The sequence below is a fragment of the Camelus dromedarius genome, chromosome 10 (genome assembly GCF_036321535.1).
Source record: "Camelus dromedarius isolate mCamDro1 chromosome 10, mCamDro1.pat, whole genome shotgun sequence".
Taxonomy (NCBI): Eukaryota; Metazoa; Chordata; class Mammalia; order Artiodactyla; family Camelidae; genus Camelus; species Camelus dromedarius.
Genome location: NC_087445.1, coordinates 43,752,816 through 43,774,862, shown reverse-complemented (window position 1 = coordinate 43,774,862; position 22,047 = coordinate 43,752,816). Strand labels below are relative to the sequence as shown.

Below are 22,047 nucleotides of genomic sequence, written 5' to 3'. Positions count from 1 at the left end.
CTGCATGGCCTGGAATGGAATGAAAATGTGGGCACAGAAGGATGCAAAAAAAAAAAAAAAAATCCTATCTTTATCTGCTGAGGATTTCCTGGGACTGGTTAATCTTTTGGTCATAGAGGGAACCGGGAATGAGATTTGAATTCTTGAAAATAATTACTAACAAAGCATTATAGGAGTTGCTCTGATAGCTATCCAGCATTATGTGTAAGCATATCTATATTGTTCAACATTGGGATAATCTATACTGTGATTTTCTTTATTTGTTTGCATAATTCTTAGTTCCACAAATCTCCGGAGATGGATATACCATGCTTCACAATTATTTAGTCATATGAATTATTTCTCTCCTTCATATGTCAATATCTGAAGTGTCAGAGCGTTGATCCCTATCAGTGTAAAAGTTCAAATAGCCAAGTCCCATTTTAAGAAACATTCCTCAAATAGAATGTCATCAGTACTGTCATCAAAATCACCATCAACAAACATGAACTGATGCCCTCTACTAAGCAAAGGCTTTCTTTCTAAAGGAGATTTTAATCTATTTGCTGGAGACCAAAAACTACAATAAAAATCTGTAATTGTCTGAACACCACAGGCTGTTGTCTGAACGGCATTTAAGTTCCCAACTTGCATTATACTTTCCTTTGTGTGGTCTTATTTCTCCAGTATCTCTTTGCCTCTCTGTTCTCCTCTCTATTCCCAACGTGCTTATGCCTCCTGTTCTACCAACGCAAAAACATGTTTCATAGAGAGTTTCCTCCATCTCAAGTTTTGCCAACTTTATCCCAGTTTCACAAACACATATACAGAGATGTCACATGTAGTGATAACATGGCCTAGAGTAAGATAAAACATAAGCCAATAGTGGATAAATTTTAAAACAAGGCACTATTTTGGTGATTCAGATAGCAGATGTCAACTCAGAATATATAGTGACACATATCAGGAGGCAACTGCTGTTGAGAATTTAGGAACTACAAATAACTATTGAATCATTTCCCAAACAACTCACCATGCTAAGGAAAAAGTCAAAAATAGAAGTACATTCAGTACTTCAGTTTGTCACCAAAGTTAGGGGCACTGATTATCCTTATTTTTATTTTTAAACACTCTTTGACTAATACGAGCTAATGTCTGTGTTTATCGCCACCAAACCTGTAAGTGTTCCTTCCTGTCAATATCTGTTTCTTTACCAGCTTTATTTTCCAACAAAGTACTTAAATTCTTGAAAATTTAATAAAAACTTATTTTAACCTATCTGTCTTTCCCATTAGAAATAAGCTATATGAGAACAGAGATGATCTCTCTCTTGGTTATTGCTGTATCTCCAGGACTAGAAGAGTCTCTGGCATGGAGTGGACACTTGATAAAATTTTTGAAAGAATAACTGAAGTGTGCATACTATGTAGTGGGAAAAGAATTACTTCGATTATCATCTGCAGATATCTGGAATCAACTACCTAGGAAAGGCAGGGCTAGGATGATCAAGCAGTACATGTCATAAAACAGTTTAGTAGACATAAGGTGTGTAATGGGATTGGGTTAGTTGGGAATGGGTTAGTTGCTTCTAAGTAAACTAGAGAGGTTAGGGCGGGAAATGATGAACTCAGGGATTTGAATTCCTAGCCCACAGTGTGGACAAGGGATCAGAATGCTTCTGTAACTTCCCTACAAATAATTTTTCCTTCCTCTAGTACAGGGCCAAAAGTTCTGAAAAACAAACACAAAATCAAATCTTTCTGGTAGCTGAATTACAAGTCAAATTCAATTCACAACCCTGAAGGATTTCTTCTGTTAAAGTTAGGACATTAATTTTTAAAAAGAAGGATCCTAAAAATTGGAATTGGGACTCATGGACAAATTCTAGTGAAGCTAGACCATGAGCCTCCCAAATTCTGCTGAGGCTCCTTTGCAGGTAGACGCCCTTCCTCCCTGACTGAGGTCAGTATTCCCTTGCATAAAGATTCTACAATAGCTTCTGTTGAGGTATCTGCCTTGCAAGGGATGGCTGATCCCCAGGAAGACCCTCACTACTTCTAGACTTGTAACCAGACTCAAGTCTCACCAGGCTCCAGAGTTGCAAAGTGTGAACCATGAGAAAATGACTCATACCAAAGTATTGCAGGATTTTGTCAGCTTATATAGACAGAAACCTGAGGAGTATATACAGAAATATGTTCTAAGGGTACTGAATGGGGATGGAAGAAATATAACACTGGACAAAATTGAAATCACTGATATGGGAGCTTGAAGCCAAGATTCTAGGTTCAATGTACCAGCTTGAGTGGTTCTGAGATTCTGCTCGATTAATTAACTGAAATCTGGCAGCCCACACTAAACCAGGATGAAATGCCACAGCTCCATTTATATGTTGTAGAAGGCAGCCTTCAAGGCCCAAGTAAGTTCCAGAAAGACCCTTCACCAGAGCAATGAGAAATACAATTGTCAAGGGAGCGGCAGCATCCCGGAAGAGCTCTTCAGTGGCTATTCAGTGTTTTCAGTAAAGACAGTGAGAAGTACTACTGCTACACTGGGCTTGTTGGTCGTGTCCAAGTTCTTTTCCTTGAACATCTTGGACCCCAATAAAATTAAGAGAGTGTGGCTTCTAAATTGTCAGTTAATGGTACTATTTGTCCAATCACAAGAAGGAACTTTAGTGGGATGATGGCTATCCATAAACAGGTAAGTCCAAGTCTCAGTTCCAACCCAATCAAAACTCCATCATGTGCATAATTTTACCCAGGGCCAAAAATTCCTTCCTGGTAGTAATCAAATTCATAGGGGCACAAGTGGATTTTTCAGAATGCTGGCATGCTAGAAATTTTGTGAATTATGTATTAAAAAATACTTTATTATGCTTACTCCTAAGAGTGGCATTGAAACTGGGCAACATGTGTCATATTATTTGAGTATTTTTAAGCTACATTGATTATTGGGAGATACAGCAACTTAAGTGTAATGATGAGATGGTACAGGCATAGGTTCATTATCCAAGGACATATTTTCTTATCCCTCTTTAAGACATTTTAAAATAATATAGTAAAATAAAGTTTGTGTGAAAATGAAATACTTCAGAATCAGAGTAATTGTGTAAAATAAATTTCTAAAATGAGTAATTAATTTTGAACTTTCATTTAGCAAATATTTCTGTATATTTTTATAGTGAACAGAAATCTAACACAGTAATGCTCCCCTTTTCTCTTTAATAGTAAAATTGGATACACAAAAACTCAATTTATTATATATTTTTTAAATTCATAAGCATTATTTAAATCCTTACAAGTTTCTTCTATTTTGCAAAACCAGCAATTCTGTTAAAAAGGCATTATGTATTAATCTGAGACTTTTACTGCGGCTTCTTACTGGTTAAAAGCTTTTTGGAAGGGAGTAGGACCTACATATATGGTAACTTTATAAGCAACAATTCAAAAGGTTTCATTGTGATTATATTTCAATCTAAACATCTCCGTTGTCAGCTATAAAAACACAGAATGCAACTCAAATCCTATAAAACCTATGATAATTTTCCCCTTACACATTAAATTGACTTCATAATATTCTTTTAGGAGGACATTTTCTTCCTTCTCCTTGGTGCACTAAAACTCTTGATGTTAAAATAAAAAAAAAAAAATCCAAATGAATTTTTAAATGTTCCTTTGCCCCCATCAGTTAATAGGTAGGTAGAGTACAGGACAACTGTAGAGCCCAGTTTTTTAGAATTCTTAAACTTATGTAATTTTAAAGTTTTTAATAAAGAAAAATCATCAAGTATGATTTAAATTTTAATCTTTCTAAGACTTCTTACATAAATTAATTCACAAAGCAGAAAATGATCCTTTGACAGACCATGTTCATTAGCTTACAAACAAATTATGACCACCTTCTTAACAGGGCCAATTAGGGTCACTTGCTATCACCCAGCAAATAGCTATTTATCCGTGGTTCCCATAAAATACTTCTGCTGTATTCATATTAAGCTTGACTTTTAATAAAAATTCAAGGACTTTTCCAAATTGAGCTTGGAAATTTTAGTTTAAACCATCCTTTTGGTCCTTCATCCAATTGCGTGTAGTTCTGGTCCACTGCCCCAAGTAAGCTCCAATCTGGTCTTCTACTGCCACAGCCATTTTCATTGTTTCAGCTTTAAATTTTGTTTAACTGAAGCTCAAAACACCAAATTCTATTCCCTTGTTTCTCAAATTCCAACGTAAACCTTAAAGGTTGACACAGTGCACATGGTTTTACATTTTATGTTTACTTTACCATCACTCATTTGATAATATATTAAGCTTGGGAGTAAATAGTCAAGAATTATACAAAGCACAAAACAAACTGTCAAAAATATCTCTTCTTCCTATATGAAAAAAACATATGCACGTGTGTGCATACACAAACACACACCGAAATTAATCACCTTCTAGAATATCAAATAATAGTTTATTTTGACTACCTTTTCTTAAACTAACTCGCAGATGCAGGCATATTCATGTAGGCAGGCAGTTATGAAAACTCAAAAGGACCATTCCTTGTTTCCTGCAGAAACTTTGTCAGTGGGACAGCGCAAAATACCAAGTCGATGTTCCCCAAAGTATGCAATTGCTGTTAATAAGTGTTAAGTTGCCAACTGATCTGCAAAACACTAGATTATCCAAGTTAAGTTTTTTGTTACTGCAGGACTTTCCAGAGCCTGTAATAGGCTAGCTAGTGTGTTTTGTGATTCTGTATAGTGTGTGCTTTGAAGATACAATGTGTCTCAGTTTTGTTTTACTTTAACCCAGAGCATCTTGAGAGTCTGAGCAAAACACACACTTCGGTAAAGAATGAATTGAATAGACTTTCAAGGGTTATTGAAAGAGTTAGATAAGATAGTGCAGATAAGTGCTTGTCACTGTATCTAGCACATAGTGAGTACTCAATAAACGGCTTTCTGATTAAAACTTTAGATAATGTTATGAAAAGTTGAACCATTTCACATTCACATAAGTAAAGTGTAAGGGTTCCAACTGCCACATACCCTCATCCAGAAGTGTAATTTTCCTTTCATTTTATTACTATAGCAATCTCAGTGGTTGTGCAATGGTGTATCATTGTAGCTTTAATTTACATTTCCCTAATGGCTAATGATGTTAAACATCTTTTTATATGCTTATTGACCATCTGTATATCTTCCTTAGAGAAATGTCTTTGAATCCTTTGCCCATTTTAAAATGAGGTTTTGTCTTCTTACTGTTGAGGTGTAAGGGTTCTTTAATGTTTTGACTACTAGTCCTTTATCATATATAAGTTGCAAGTATTTTTTCCCATTCTATGAGTTGTCTTTTTCACATTCTTGACAGTGTCCTTTGATGTACAAAAGATTTTAATTTTGTTAAAGTCCAACTGATCTATTTTTTCTTTGGTTGCCTGTGCTTCTTAGAATCCTCTGATTTTATAGTTCTTCCTCTCACACTATCCAGTTGCTTCTAAATGAGATCAGTTATGCAAAGTCCCTGCCACAGCATCTGACACATCATAGAATTTCAATAAACTTAGTTCCTTCTTTCTGTACTCAGGAAGCCAAGAAGAGAAGGAACTTGGATGGGGCAAATGGCTAGACTCAATCTGAGAGAAATGTCCAAAACCTAAAGTGAGGACAGAGGGACTAGGATAGTAGAATCAACTGAATGGGACAGCTGATTAGACACAGCGTAAAGGGACTTTCAAAGTTGTTGCCAAGCTTTCTTGATCAGACACCTGGCAGAATGAAGTGTTTTTTAAGAGAAGTCAACTTGAGATACAGATTGAGACACTCAGGTGAAGCTACAAAGAAGTCAGTTAGAAATAGAAAGCTTGTACTGCAGAATAAAGAGATTTATTTATCAATTGGAATTTGAACATAAATTTCAAAGGTTATAACTGGAAAAGGATATTATTTTAAAATCATAAAGAAAATCTCATAATTTCCTTGCTTTAAAATCATCAGTTTCCCGCTGAACTCAGAACACAACCAGCCATGTAACCTCAGTTCTGCCGATCAGATGTACCATGGACATTTTGGGAGTGAGCAGGCATCAAATGGGAAGATCACCTGGCACGTGTCAGGGCAGAGCGTGGGAAGGTTTTCCTGGGGTAGCTGTGGAGGGCTTCTGGCATCCAGGCTCTTATACACTGGGTGTTAAGTGGAGGCGGTGGCAGTGGTGGTGTTTTACCAGAGTGATATGGAGGGGGTGCTTGGCTGTTTTTTCTGGCTGCAATGTTTTTGGATATGTTGCTCCTGGCAGTCTCCCATAGATTCCATAAGCTCCCTAATATCCCTTTCTGGGAATATTTATTATCCTTTGCTGCTTAAATAGCAAGAATGGATTCTATCATTGACAAAGGACTATCTTGACCAATATTAAACCTCTTATAACATATACTATTATGTAATTGTATTCTGTTTATGGATCTGTCCCTGCCATTAGACCAGAGAGTAGTGGTTCTCAACTGAGGGGGATTTTACTCCACCCAAGTGTCTACAGATATGAGAAATTCTGATCTAAAGTACTTGTGGGCAGAAATCATGACTTGTTCATCACTGTATCTCCAGAATAGTCTCCGGCGCCAGAGGGCATTTAATAAATCTTGGTGAAATAATGCAAGAGTACCAAAGGCAACACTTTATTGAAAATCATTGTTTGGGGACTGGTTGGAGTAAGCACACATTTCTTCTTCATCTGATTTTTCTATCATTCACAAGATTCTCTTCCTATCTGATCCATTAAATGTTAGCATCCCTGAGGATTATCTCTTTGTCCCTTTTCTCTTCTTTTATACCCTTATTTCCTCTTTTCCTATTCTCTTCAGGGGTCTTCTGCTCTCAGACTCCCTAAATAATCTTTTTCCATTTGTGTAACTCTCCCATAAATATATATTAAAAGATCACAAAGTTTTATTTTCAGCTCAGACATCTCTCCAGGGCTCCAGAACTGCCTATCAAAATGTGGACGTTCACAGATGCCTTCTTGATACCAAACCCATGACACACACTACGTATCAGCAGAGGCACCAAATTCTATCTCCTTCCCAAGTCATTCTTTCAGCAAATGAATGGCCAAAAACCCCGCTGCCCAGACCAGGCAGTTGGACTTCTGTCTCTCAACTCTGTTTCAATCCTGACCATGTGTTGTCAATTCTACATTTTAAATATTCTAAATGATGGTGAATTTATACCTTGCTCTCCAGCTTCACCCCCAAAACACATTTCTGTGTGTTTCCACTATTAGCCAGCCTCCCTGTTTCCAAGTTTGCCTCTTGCAGGCCCTTTATAAAGTCACCTGCTTGATCTTCTACAACACATATCTTGTCATATTCCTCTCTACCCTAAAATGTCAAAGCTTCTCTATCTGGATAAAATTCAAACTCTTTCTCTCTAAAATGCAAGGTACTTATGATTTTGCCTCTGCCTATTTTTCAATCCACATTTATAACCATTTCCTTCTTCACTGAATTCCTTCCAATTCCTCTTTGCATATGATGCTCCCACTCTCTGAACGTCCTTCCCCTTACCCAGCTGCTGGAGAAAGGTAGACATTTCCCCTTACTTTTTGTGATGATCAGTTTTACATGTCAAATTGGCTAGACTCTAGTAATTAGTTATTCAAACACTAATCTCAGTGTTGCTGTAAAGATATTTTGTAAATGTGATTAACATCTATAACCAGTTAACTTTACTTAAAGTAAAGGAGATTATCCTGGATAATTTGGACAGGACAGATCCAAGCAGTTGGAAGGCCTGGGAAGAGCAGAACTGAGATTTACCCAAGTAAGGAAAAACTTACCCTGTGGAAGGCAACATCACTCCTTCCTTTCCTCATGGCCTACCCTAAAGATTTCAGACTTCCTCACCAGTCCCCACAATCACATGAACAAATTCCTTGCAATACATATCATTTCACACACACACACACACCCCTACTAGTTCTGTTTCTCTGCTGGAACCCTGACTGATACCTCACTCACGCTTCTCTATCTGGCATTCTGCACAAAAGAAAAACTATTATGGTAAACACTTGGGGCTCTTTCATTCCCTCTCTCTCCCTCCCTCTCTCTCTAACTTACTTTTCCCCATGGGAGATGTAGTGGCCAATCCAAATAGTCAGAGCCTGATATTCAGTGGCTCATGTTTTACCAATTTACAGTTACTCTAACTTGTAATTTGAAAAAAGACCGGCATCCTTTTCCAAATCCCAAGCCCAGGCATGCACACCCGGGTGGTACGCACAACCTGCCTTTGGCAGCAAGCTTCTAGTCCTTGCCTATGGAATCATTTGGGTGACAGGACCAAACGTTCAATTGACTGCATTTAGTAGTAGCCAAGATTGCCATGTTCTATAGTCTGAATGTTTGTGTGCCCCCCAAATTCATATGTTGAAATTGTAACCCCCAAGGTTAGGAGGTGGGGCCTTTGGAAGATAATGAGGCCATGAGTGAGAGCCCTCCTGATGGGGCTTTGTGCTCTTATAAAAGGGACCCCAGGGAGCTAGCTAATCCCTTCGTCATGCGAGGTTACAGAGACAAGACAGCCATCCATCAGGAAGCAGGCCTTCACTAGACACTAAATCTGCCAGCACCTTGATCTTGGACTTCCAGTCTCCAGAATAATGAGAAGTAAATATTTGTGGTTTATAAGCCACTCAGTCGAAGGTCATTCATTATAGCAGCCCCAACAGGTTAAGACATTATGCCTTCAAAACAGAAACTAAGCCAATAACTTCCTTTTTTACTTCTCACATGCCCAGGAGAAGCACTTACTTCTTTCTTGTTCCATTTGTTACGATGACTGAGATCATGCCGCACCCTTCTCCCTCTGTTCCTCCTTCTGCCTCTTACAGGTGGATGGCCAAGGCAGGACTGGGTGACAAGGCCAGGGAGTCTGGACTCAGTATCACAGGCACAGCAACTGAGAATTATCTGCATCTGTGCCAGGAATCCTCAGGTAGGCAGCCATGGAAGGAATTACCACTGAAAGGGACTCACTGTAGATCTGGGACCTCAAAATGAATGAGCAGGGATCTGGTCAAGAGCAGAAATAGAGGTTTCTCATCTGGCATCAATAAAGTCTTCTCTGGTTCACCTCATTACGGAGACTTAGGAGTTCAGGGCCTCACAGAGCCTTCAACAGGCTGGAAATAGTAGGGCCCTTAATAGATGTAAGGAGGATCACCTCAAAAAGGCCTAGGGATATGTGTGGAGACATGGACGCATGATTTCAGGAGGGCTGGGCACGTGAGACACAAAGGATGTCTGCTTGGTTTTTCCTTTTTGTCCACAGCTGTGGTCTTAATGTACCAGGAAATGGGTGGTTAACAAGGGATTTTTGTGCTGCTTCTTGAGCAGTTAGATTTATTCACAGCCTGGGGAATCAAGAAAAAAAAAAAAGAGAAAGAAAAGCCTTGGGTACAGGTATGGAGGATTTTGACAGCCACAGGGCAGAAGGAAGACATAGGACAGAGAACTGAAGGCATCCACAGCTACTGCAAGTTTGGGGGGACCAGCATGCAGCAGACAGCGGTCTTTGCTTCTTCTCAGAATTCTGAGGAAGAAAGTTCCAACAGCAGTGGCTCAGGCAAAAAGCTTTGGCCTTATGTAAGGCTCGGAGAGAAGCATATGGCAGTATGTTGAAGCTCATGATGGAAAATTTTCCCAATTGAGTTTAAGTGAACATGTTGGATACTCCAGACAGCTGGCATAGAGTAACTGGCATCCTGGCAAATCTAAAGACAAAATGATTTTTTTCCTTCAGATTTTCTTTTCTCTGTGTTACTTCCTCCACCAACTCTCAGCTTTGATCCATTGCTGGCTCCAAAAAGAGGGGAACATTGCTTCTATATTTGAAATGCCATCTCCGGGGATCATCCATGAATGCTATTTGTATGGGTCTGTAGCTCTATCAATTACCTTATGAGTTAGATACACTTTTTGACTCTCTGGGGACATGGGACACACTGGAGTTCTGGAGTTGGAAAGAATCCATTTTTAGGAAGGTGCAGGCACTGGTGCAGCTTCCCTAGAAAGATTACACAGGCTGTAGCCCCTGGGTGAGGCTCTCCAACTCTGAGCAAAATGGGAAATGGAGGAGGAAGGCAGTTTAGAATTAAGTGCCTTGGTTTACAAGGGAAAGAGGATTTCTATTTTGATTTCACTTTTGAATTTGAATTTCTTCTAGGACTTTAATAGTGAAAGAAGTGATCTGTTATTTGTATTTGGGGAATCAATACTGTATTATTTGGATCCATTCCATAATCTCTGGTGAGCTATTTTGGCTAACATGCTTGGGTAGAGTTTGAGATAAGAATTCAGCCTAAAAATCAACTTGGCCTTTGAAATAACTTGATATCCTTTTATGACCCTTTTATATCATAAAAGCTGAACTACACAGCTCACTTGTGCCAGGAAGTGATCCTCAGTCTTTTTGGGTTTGGGAAAGGGCCCAAGAGGAAGGAGCAGGGCTGCCCTGACATGCAGCTGGCCCCTTCCTTCAGGGGACAGCCTCATTCTTGGTTGACCATGTCCTTGATTATTAGTCTAAAGGTCTGAGTTGAAGTTGACTTCACTTTTGAACTCTAATTTCAGTACACTACAGAACAGAACAGAAAGCTAAGGAGAATTCAGGAATACCTTGCCACCCCTGTCTATGCTTGTGCCCCAGGCACCGAGGAGGGATCAACTCTGTCTCACCATGTGGAAAAGCACTGGCAAAAAAGATTCTGTTGCTTCCTCCACTCACACCTTTCTCCATTCACCCTTCAGGGAAGGAGGGGATGTTGCTAGTCTTATAGGGAACAACTTGAGAGACTCAGCTTCCTTGCACTGGTGGGTGCACTTAATGGGCTCATGCTCCCTCTCCCAGTGTCTGGGCCCAGGCAGGTAGGTGGTGGGAGATGGCAGATTTCCCATGCTTGTCAGGAGGAATGCTGTATCGCTGATCTTGTCTAGAATTTCGAGCACATGATGATAATAAAAAGCAGAGGACTTTCAGTCGGTGTTGTTAATGTCTTTAAACTATCCACAGACAGTGCATCACTTATCAGATGGATGACCAAGATGGATCACTCCCACCACCTCGTCTTGGTACACCATGGGGGAGGGGTCTCCGAGGCTTCCCTCACTTACACCAAACCGTATCTCAAATCTGTTCACCTCTCTCAATCTCCATCTCGACACATTATCTGAGAACATCATCTGTTCTTTCCTCTGGAATTCTGTGAAGGCCTCCTCATGTCCTTTCTAATTCCTATTTGCTCATTCTACTCCATTTTCATTAAAACAATTGGAGCAAGATTTAAATGTTTCCCTCCCCAAAGACCTCCCCATCACACTTAGAATGGAACTCAGCCTCTTAACCTCGGCCCTCCAAGCCCCTGCCTACACCTCAAACTCTCTGTCCTCCCTATTGCCTCCTGGTCACTATGCTCTTCAGCCACATTGGTTGTCTTAGTGTGCTCGAGATGCTATAAGAAACTACCAGACCAGTGGCTTAGCTAAGAGACATTTATTTTCTCACAGTTCTGGAGGCTGGAAGCCCAAGATCACAATGATGGCATATTTGGTTTCTGGAGGGCCCCCTCCTTGGCTTGCAGAGGGCTGCCTTCTTGCTGTGTCTTCACATCCCCACATGGCCTTCCTTCTGGACATGAACATGCCTGCTGACTCTTGCCTTTCTTACAAGGACATGAGTCATACTGGATTAAAGCCCAACCCTTAATGACCTCATTAACCTTAAGTACCTCTTTAAAGGCCCTATCTTCAAATACAGTCACACTGGAGCCGGGGTAGGGGGGTGGGGGTGGGTTTAGGGCTTAAACAGGAATTTTGGGAGGACACAATTCATGCCATAACACTGGTCCTCCTGCCTGCCCCAGGACCTTTGCCTGTGCTGTGCTCTCTGCTTGGTGGGCTCTTTCCAGGTCTTTGCATAGCCACCTCTTTCCTGTCATTCATCATTTAGCTTAAATATCGCGTCTTCAGAGATACTCTCTGGCATCCTATCTAAACAGTCCTCCAGTCACTCGCCATCAATTTACCTGTTTTGTTTCCCCTACTGTACTTGTCACCTCCTGCTGTACATTATAAACCTAATTGTGTATTTGCTTATTGCCATCTTCCTCCATTAGCATACAAATTCTGTGAGAGCAGAGGCCTTGTCTGTCACATCCACTGCTAGTCATCACTATGTCCCCCATTGTGTTCCCACTGGCACATAGTAGATGCCTAATAAACATTTATTAAATGAATGAAACCAAATGGCCTCAGAATTAAATGAGTAAATCAATTCATAATGAGGTAAGAGGTCAGACAGCTTTCCAAACTGAAAAATCAACTATAATTAGTGCCTAAAGATCATTCTCTAATCAAGAAAGTAGGTAGCTCCAGGCAAAGTGACAGGGCATTAGGGAGTAAAAATATTGGCAAAGCTACTGCTGAAGCACCTTCCAAAACAAGTAATGATCGCTTATATCACCAACAGCATGTGACCGTCCTGGATTCCCCATCCTCACCAATGAAATGTGAGATCAAACTTAGAAGTATTTATCAATTTTATAGGTAAAATGGTATCTTGTTTTCATTCTTTAATTATGAGTGACCTTTTCATTTGCTAATTAACTAATTGTATTTCTTTTCCTGTCATATACCTTTTTTCATTATTTAGTTTTATATTTTTTCATCTTCTACTTATTGATTTATAAGAACACTTTGAACCTAAAATAAAATATATTATCAAGCTAAATAAAATGAATGTACTCTTTGACCCAGAATTACACTTCTAGGGATTTAGCCCACAGACAGACTTGCCGTAGTGCACAAAAATATATGCACAAGTACATCAACTGCAGTTTTGTTGTAACAGTCCCAAATGAAAGCCATTTAAAGGTTAATAGGGATAGGTTATATAAATTATGCTGTAAGTATACATAGAACATTAAACATCTAACCAAAGATTATAGTAAATCATCATGTCCAAACTACATTAAATTAAAAACAAAACTGCAGAATAATAGTTATAGGTTGATTCCATTTGTGTTTTTCAAAATGATATTTTCTAAACATGGAAAATATCTGGGAAAGAAGCTAACGGTGGTTGGTAGTAATAGTAAGAAAAAGGGAACTGATGGAGAAAATAATTGACATTCCACATTAAAGGTAAGTCCTCCTTTCAGGTTTTAAGGGGGGTTTTTTTGGTTGTCATTTCACGTTTATTTTTCTCTTGTTTTGTTTCAGTACAGGCCTTACAGAAGCAGATCTCTTTCTCCCATCCTTCCAACTCTCTACAGATACTCAATATTGCCAGCAGCTGTCCAGAGATTCCTCCATTACCCATTTCCTTGAAAGTACATAATTCTTTTTGAAATTCTTCTAGAATTGATCTTGACTCATCAAGAGGTATTATTTTTGCATCAGTCTCTTCCCTTGCCACACATTAAGCCTAGCTGTGGGGGAAGAGTGCATTTTCTAATGGGACTTATCAGTCTGCATACAATATCATGCCACTAAAGACACATTACAAGAATTCTAATTGCTTTTGAGCATTTCCACACAGAGCAATAGCTTATAGTGTGAAAAGTGAGTGAGTTACAGTCCGGAGACTTTGAATTTCTTGACAGATTTGAAGAGGTTTCCATCGGAGTTAGCTGTTCTGAAAGTATTTGGCATCTAAAACAACTACTTTTTTGGTAGTCCAATCTCTGCACACCAGGTGTGCATCCTCAGAAAAGTACAAATCATTACTTTTTCATTTGCTAATTAACCCCAGACCTGTACTCAAGCCATCAAACCATGCTGGTTCCTAAGAGCATCTCTTCAACAGTAAAGAAACCCAATACTTCCTCATGTATGAACATGCCAGGGGAACAAATGGGGCCCCAACATGGATTGAAGTGGTCTCTCTGGCTGGATATTATACCAATGAATATACCTGAGGTACACTCACTGGATCTCACAAAACTGAAGGGATAAATGGATACAAATTCAGATATCTTTTTTTTTTTCTTTTTCACATTTAAGGCTTAAAAAAGATAATAATAGATAAGTGGAACCTGTATGACCACCCCAGAACTTTTGAGTTGGTCATGGTTTAGGGTGTTGAAACGAAAGTAGCCTTGACTCATCTGGTCCTTAACCCATTTCCAACACCATTTACCAATAGATGCTTCCAAATCTACTCTAGTTGGAGAGTCAGCCACACATTTAATAGAAGAAAATTACCCTTCCCTAGCCTCCACATCTCTCCTAGATTTCCAGATACTGAGAATAAGACCTCCCACTCCTGGTCTCAACACCACCATTTGCAGGAGTGAAAGAGAGGGCCTCAGAGTGCTCTTGGCAAGACCCCCACAGCTCACTGTCTTACAACACTCCCAGCCTTGTCTTCAACATCTACTTTAAGACCATTGAGGCAAAATTGAGTTGCCATGTTTTCTGATGCATGTTAGGCCCCCCAAGAAGCCAAGACCCCCAACCACCTCTTATGTTCCTGGACTCTTTCCTCAGCTCTCTTGATAGTTCCCCTTTTCTCATCCACTCTACACCCAATCCCAATTCCTGGGACCCTTCCACACTGCCTTCTGGAATTCATGTTCATTTCTTCTCAGAACTTTCCTTTCATTTCTTGCTCTAAATGAACTGAGTCTACTCTCAAGAAACTACTTGCTTTTCCCCTAGCCCTCTGAAGTGGCTGTTGTACCTTGTAAGACTCTTGCAATACCAGGCCTGAAAATGGGATAGGTGTCTCTCTGGTTTCATACTGCCTGCCTCCCACCACAAGAACAACAACAACAAAATTCCTCATCTTTGAATGTCATATCATTAGTCTTTATCAATTACTGTTCCAACTTGCAGTCACCTACAGACCCCCAGGTTACTCCCCTAATTCCTTGAAGATTTTTGCTCCTGGATCATGGCCACTTCTCCAATATATTTGGTGACTTCAGTACCCATATATATATATAATCTTTCCAATATCCTAGACTCTCAGTTTCTTGATGCCCAATCCTCCAACTCTCACATCTCCTGTTCTACCTCAACATTCACACCAAAGGTCAAACCCTAGACTTGTTTTTACCAGAAAATGTAATCTCTCCATAATTGCAATTTCAAGCATTCTCTTTTTCCAGTTCATTCATGCTAATACTCCAGCTCTAAGAAACTGTAGGCCCACAAGAAATTATTAGGCATTAATCATATATTTTCATGGTTCCTGGGTCCCCTCTCTCACCTTGCTTGTGATGGCCCATCATTATGTTACACCTTTGCATACATTCTTAACAATCTTGTCTCATTGTTCTCACCTGCAAAAAGCCTCTGGCCAGATTTAATCTAACTGGCCAGCTCTGTCAACCCACAGAGACGGTCATGGCTGGAGAAAGCCACATAAGCTTGCTGACTGATCTCATTTTAAAATCCTGACCATTGTCATCAAGGAGGTCCTTCTTTCTGCCCATCAATCATACAACATTCCCATAATCCATCACTCTCCTGTTACCCTGAACAAGTGGTTGTTGAACTTGAGGCTACCATAGAATCACCTGGATACATGAAAACTCAATGGGCCCCACTCCCAAAATTTCAGAACTAGTTAGTTTGAGGTGGGGCCTGAGAAACTGCATCTCTAACAAATTCCCAGGTGATGCTGATGCTGCTGGTCTGGACCACACTTTGAGAACCAATGTCCTAGATGACTATCTCATGAATTTTTGTTTCTCCTCAGATCTTTAACACATATTCCCCATCTTTAAGCTCAATGACTTTATTTACACACACGCACACGAACACATACATACACAAAAAATCAGAAGAGAACTTCTGAAGCTCCCAACACTCATCTCCTTTGTTATCTGGAATGGTGCCTTTGTGCTTTCCTCCTGCTACAGTGGAACCCTATGGAAGGCTATATAGTCTTCCACATGTATACTAGGTTCCATCTCCTGTCTCTTAGTCCATTCTAACTGCTGAAACTTCCTCTGCAAGCCTTCTCTCTACAGCATGAACGTCTTCCTTTCTATTGCATCATCCCTGTTGGTGTCAAGTGTCTTGAAGAAAAGCCCCTCATGACTTCACATTTCCTTCTATCTCCCCACTTACAGCAACAGTCCAGGAAAACCTGGTCTCCTCAGTTTTCCTTAAACTCACCAGGTACATTCCTACCTCACAGCCTTTGACTTGCTATTATCTCTACCTGGAAGATTCTACAAGGTCGACCTGATCTTCTCTTCATGGTCGTGATCAAATGTCATCTTCTCAATGACACTTTCCGTGACCACAGGCCCTCTGTCTGTCACGGACCAGCAGTTCCCATCTCTCTTCTTTTGTTTGTTGCTTAGGATCTGAAATTCTGCCTCAGTTGGATTCAGGTAATAACTGTCATTCTTCTGAACTAACAACATCTCTCAGATAAGGCCACTGAGAACTCTTTTGACCACATTTGAATTGTTAAGGCCTTCCTAAACAAAATATGTTTCTGCTATTTCTTCATCCTCTTTGTTTCCACACTTCGTGATGAGTTTTAAGACCAACTGGCCATTTTGCAACTTTGTCCTGAATGATATTTAAATGCCATTGGATCTAGGGCACTGGCAAATCTCTCCTGAGGCCATGTCAAATGTAGTTTAATTTTTAATGTTCCATGTGGCTAGGATTAAACTAAAACCCAGATGTGTGAGACCTACCTCATTTTCCTTTCTCTCATTCCTATATTGATTCCTACCTGGATAAGTCAGGAGAAAGGAAAAAAAAAAAGACTGTGGCGTGTCTTGTCCTAAAGGAATCACCATGTCAGTGGTGTTAGAGGAAGTCTCACGTCATTCAAGAAGTGTTCAAGTGCTCTTAAGCAATCCAGCATTGGCTGCAAGCAAACTCCCTGGCATATCACATTACCTGCAACACAGGAAACCAGACGGGAACGATGCTAGCTGAAACCAGCAGAAAGTGTTATGCTGTGTGGTACAGGGGAAAGAAAATAATCAGTCAAAGGGATGTGACTGATGAATTAACCTTAAGATCGAAAGACATGCAATTTCTTCTCTGCGCAACGCCCTGATAAAGAAGAGGTCATACAAAAACTCCAGCAATTAAAGAATGAAAGAATCACAATTGAAATGCCTGCAGAATCTCTCTGTAATTAGAACTTGACTACTTTGGCTTACAAAGAGAGCTGCTCATTCAATATTAAGAAAAATGAGGGTTTAAAGTATTTAAAAGTTGATGGATTTTAAGTACCCTGGTTTCTCAAGAAAGATCTAAAAAATAATGAGTAAATAACTAAATAAGGACTCACTGAGGCTTTAAACATTGTGTGTGCCTCCAGGTGGAAAGATCAGGCTTGGTTAAATCATCACATAGTCCATCATTTGTGTGTCATGTCACTGAAAGCATCACGGAGAGAAAAAGAAATATGTCTCTTCCTTTTGCCAACCGAAATGACAGAAATCAGTATTTAGAACAGAAATGATGAACCCTTCAGATTAGAAGAATGTACAACTTGAGCATCTTGCCCTTCTAGTTCTCATGTTGAAATAAATAAGACAAAACCCATAATTTTAAAAAGAAGAAGAGAATGCAAAGATGATTTGATCAGAAGGACAAAAATCTCCCCTTGGGCACTGTAGGGAATATTCTACACAGGAGTTCTGCACTTGTCAGAGGAATCTGTTTTCCCAATCCTTTTCCCTCAAGAAGTATGTGTCTCCCCAGCAGATACAAGAATGACCTGATTCTCCCAAGGTAGCCAACACTCAACTGAGGCTTTGTTGCAGTCGCCTGTAGGAAATTTCCTTTCCATATTGCACCAAATGAGCATTGGGCTAATCAGAACCTCTTGGGAAAGAATCAAAACTAAAAAGTACCCATTCCCTTGAGTGAGGCTTTGAGCTGCTTTGAATTGCATACAGCCTTAATATAACCCAAGAGATTTCACAACCCACGTGGGAAACCCAACCCTTTGTCTAATGGAATATTTACTGAGTTTATCGTAGAGAAAAGGAGGATGCATTTTGATAAGCATATTCTTCTATCTATTGTGCTCATTAAAGGTGCCAATGAGAGGTTTCAAAGTAATTTTTTAAAATTATTGCTCGGATAAAGCATGTAATTTTCACTGTAAGGAAGAGGACAAGAAGTAGAATACAACTCTTGCCCATATGTTTGATGAAGAGGAAGAAAACATGTGTCAAAGGCCTCCTCCTGCATTTAAAAAAAAATTGATGCACCCTTACTTTGCCAACCAACACTTGGTGTGGACCTACCCCATTCAGTAGCTGAGTGAAGGATTTTATTAGGCCAAAATAACATGACACAAACAAAGCAAATGCCCACTGAAAAACATAGGAGGTGATGAGTTGGCCCTTGGAGCCTTGAGAACACAGAGAGTAGCAGCCAAGTGGTCCTTGGCCTCCAACAGACCAGAATCCAACTCACCCAGAACACAGAAGGGAGAGTTTAGAATTCCTCCCATTTCATGGCACTTTTATCTGATTATTCCATCTTAATTCCTCACATTATACTGAGAAAAAGTAACAGACTCCTCATTTTATTCCAGGCAGATATTCTTTTTCCTGCTTTGGTTTTGGTGAAAAGCTTGCCGATACAACACTGAGAATTCCTCAGCCTCCAACTGCCACCTCCTCTCCCAAGGGATAAGAAAGCTGTTATCACTTCCATGCTAATAATAGAAAACTTAGCACAACTGCCTTCTGATCTTTCAAACCAATTCAATATTTTGAAAAACAAAAAACAAAACCCCATTTGGCTCCAGGGGAAAAAGACAAGAAAGATTACAGTTGATCGGATCCAAAAGCAATTGTCTAACATTTCTATGTAGCAAGTAATTGTACTTTTTCTCCTGTAATTAAAAAAAAATTTTTTTGCCCTCTAACTCTTGTTCTGTTAATTATGAAGACACCAAGGTACCAGTATTATACCCAAGAAGCCTGCCTGCATTTCCTGTCCATCCCACCAGGCTATCATTTAACATATTTCTTCCTTGGACATCATCAACTCCTACCTAGGAAATGCTGTCATAAAAGAAGTTTGACTAATAGAAACAGAAATATTCATATAATGCATAAGGAATTTCCTAAAAAAGCAGGTGTAAATTTCAAGTGTGTCTCTGTTTCACATTCCAAGCAAGCGCAGCTCACTGGGTCACACAGTTCTTTGTCCACTAGTATTAAAAATTAATATAATCATGACACCATTTTGAATCTGGATAATACTTTTCCTCTTAAAAACTCAATATGCCTGTAAACAGATGCCCTTATTTCATCTTCATTATAGTCTTAAAAGCTAAAAGAGGTATGATATGCTAATATTTCTATTTTATGAAGGGAGAAAGAGGAATCTTAAAACTCAAGCAGCCTACATACACAGAATGAAACTGGAGCACCAAAGTTGAAATATGGCCTGGGAAACTGATTGAACAAAGGCTCCTCAATTATTTACTGAGTTGTGTGATGACCCTCAAGTGTTGCCAAAAGCCTATACCTCCAAAATGTCCTCAACCCTCCAGATGAGCACATTTGCAACTGTGGATTTTCTGACCCAAAGAAGGAGCAGCTGAACCAACTGAATTAGAGTTCTACATGATCTGATTAGCTGGCCTCAGTACCGCTCCCTCAGGGATGTCCCAGGACACTGGGACTGACTTAAGAACCTCCTCCCTCACTGGCAGGACAGGAGGGGAGGAAGAGGGGCTGGAGGAATTATTAAGCTCGAAGGGTGAAACTGCAGTTATCCGAATACTCACTTTTCCTTTCTTTTGCTTCTCAAATGTTACTATAAATGAAATTAAGTTAGAGTACAGGACTAATTAACCAAATGTTTTTTCCCTACGGGGGTGAGGGGAACAACCAGACCGTTTTACTCCTACTAGCTGTGGTTTTCCATCCAAGATTTAAGAAGCAAGGCAGGTATGCAGTCATTTACTTTCAGCCTGCAAGTCCTTTTGATAAAAGAAGCCCTTTGCAAGAAGCATTTCTCTCCTGTCTTTATAAATCAAATAAATAAAAATAAAACCTTCTGTCAAGCCATATGCTTCTGTTCCTCTCCTTCAACTGGCCTAAAATAAAAAAGATTATCCTTTTCTGTTCTTTTTCCTCTCCTTTTATTAGAAAAAACAAAAATAAAAACAAAAAACAAAAAAAAACCCAAAACAGCCAGAGAAAGAGAGAGAAATCAAACAACTGTCTAAACAAATCAATCCAACATTTCCAAGGGCTTGTGACCTGCAGCAATGTCAATTCCGTCTTCCCCCTCCTTTCTTTCTTTGAATCAATATAACCTATGATTCTGATCACTCCAATATGTCAGTGCCTGTGGAGGGCACATTTTATTGTTCATAAAGCCCCAGACGATAATGAAAAATAAGCAAGAAAATGATAAATTCATCAAGGTTGCGAGAATATTCGAGGAAAAAAGGAATTTCCTGAGGTAACTGTCCCTGACCTGGCTCTTTAATCGAGTGAAATTTCATCACTTTATCTAATATCATGCTTCATGCTTCAGGCGCCCGGCAATTCTATTTTTGTGTGGTCTAATGGGCAGCTGACACATCCGCTCAGCCCCAGACTGCATAATATGTGCTGACATACTGTGTGGCCAGCAGCTTCGCAGGGGCTGGTTATTTGGGCCTCGCCAGGAATAATGGCATCAAGAAAAGGTGCTTCTGAACAATTTCGGGCTCAGCTTTACGGGCCTCAGTGGACTTCACTTTTAAGAGGCACGCAATCACTGATTTGGGTCACTGTGTGTATCTGACTGTAGGTGAGAGGTTAGAAAAGGCCCAGTTATGGTTGTCTGAAACCCGAATCTTGATAGCGTAATGAAGAGTGTCATTCTAACTGCTTTGCAGGCAGCTCTTCTCAGAACCCCTGATTCAATTTGATATTCTGAGGTTAACGTACTGCATTGGGCCTGAAAATAGGAATGCACACGAAAAGCTTTTATACTTATTCAGTTCAGTAAGCATGGCAAACTCATCAACAGCTATTTGTACACTGTAGGCATGGTGGGACTCACTTTGATGTTCTGATTTATGCTTGCTATTTTCCCCCCAGTATAGCTTTGGAGTTGAAATGCATTTAAAAAAAAAAAAAAAAGGCAGTTTTTGACGTAATAGCTGAGGACATTATCATAAATGAAGCAACACATACCCAAACAAACAAATACAGAAATGCCATCATTTCCAACATAGACAGATTTCAAAATTTTGTAAAAAATATAAAGAAGACTAAAAAGATATGATAAATACAGAGATCAGATTGGTGGTGGCCAGAGAAGGAGAGGAGGGTAAAATGGGTGAGAATGGTTTATTATAAAATAAACAAGTCCCAGGGACATAATGACCAGCATGGTGACTATAGTTAATAATACTGTATTGCATGTTTGAAAATTGCTCAGAGTAGATCTTAGAAGTTCTTATTATAAGAAAAAGAAATTTGTGACTATGTATGATGACAGATGTTAACTAGACTTATTGTGGTGATCATTTTACAATATATACAAATCTCAAATCATTATGTTGTACACCTGAAACTAATACAATATTGTATGTCAATTATACCTCAATAAAAAAAGGAGAGACATGGTAACCCTATGAAATATGTGACCCTGGACTGAATTCAGTACTATAGATTAAAAAATGCCATCAAGGATGTCATTAGAACAATTGATAAAACATGGATTATAGATTAAAGAAAAGTATTGTATTGATGTTAAATTTTCTGAATTTAATAACTTGTTATTGGGAGGGAGGAGGGCGTAGCTTAGTGGTAGAGCACGTGCTTTGCATGCACAAGGTCCTGGGTTCAATCCCCAGTGCCTCTAACAAATAAATAAATAAACCAAATTACCTCCCCCCTCCCAAAAAACAAACCAAAAAAAAAAAAAAAACTTGTTATGAAAGAAAATTCGTTTTCTTTCACAATTCACAATGAATTAAAGGTATTAATGGTTATGGGGCATGATGCATGCAAATTATTCTCAAAAGGTTCGGAAAAATTTAATTAGAGAAAAAAGGAATGATAAAGGAGATGTAGC

General features: G+C 39.4%; 1 non-coding gene across 1 annotated transcript; it reads left to right on the top strand.

Annotated features, from left to right (window-relative positions):
• The first annotated feature begins 21,761 nt into the window (after window positions 1-21,761).
• On the top strand, window positions 21,762-21,834 carry TRNAA-UGC (transfer RNA alanine (anticodon UGC)). Its single transcript has one exon. It is a non-coding gene; the product is annotated as a tRNA-Ala (tRNA).
• Window positions 21,835-22,047: the final 213 nt, after the last annotated feature.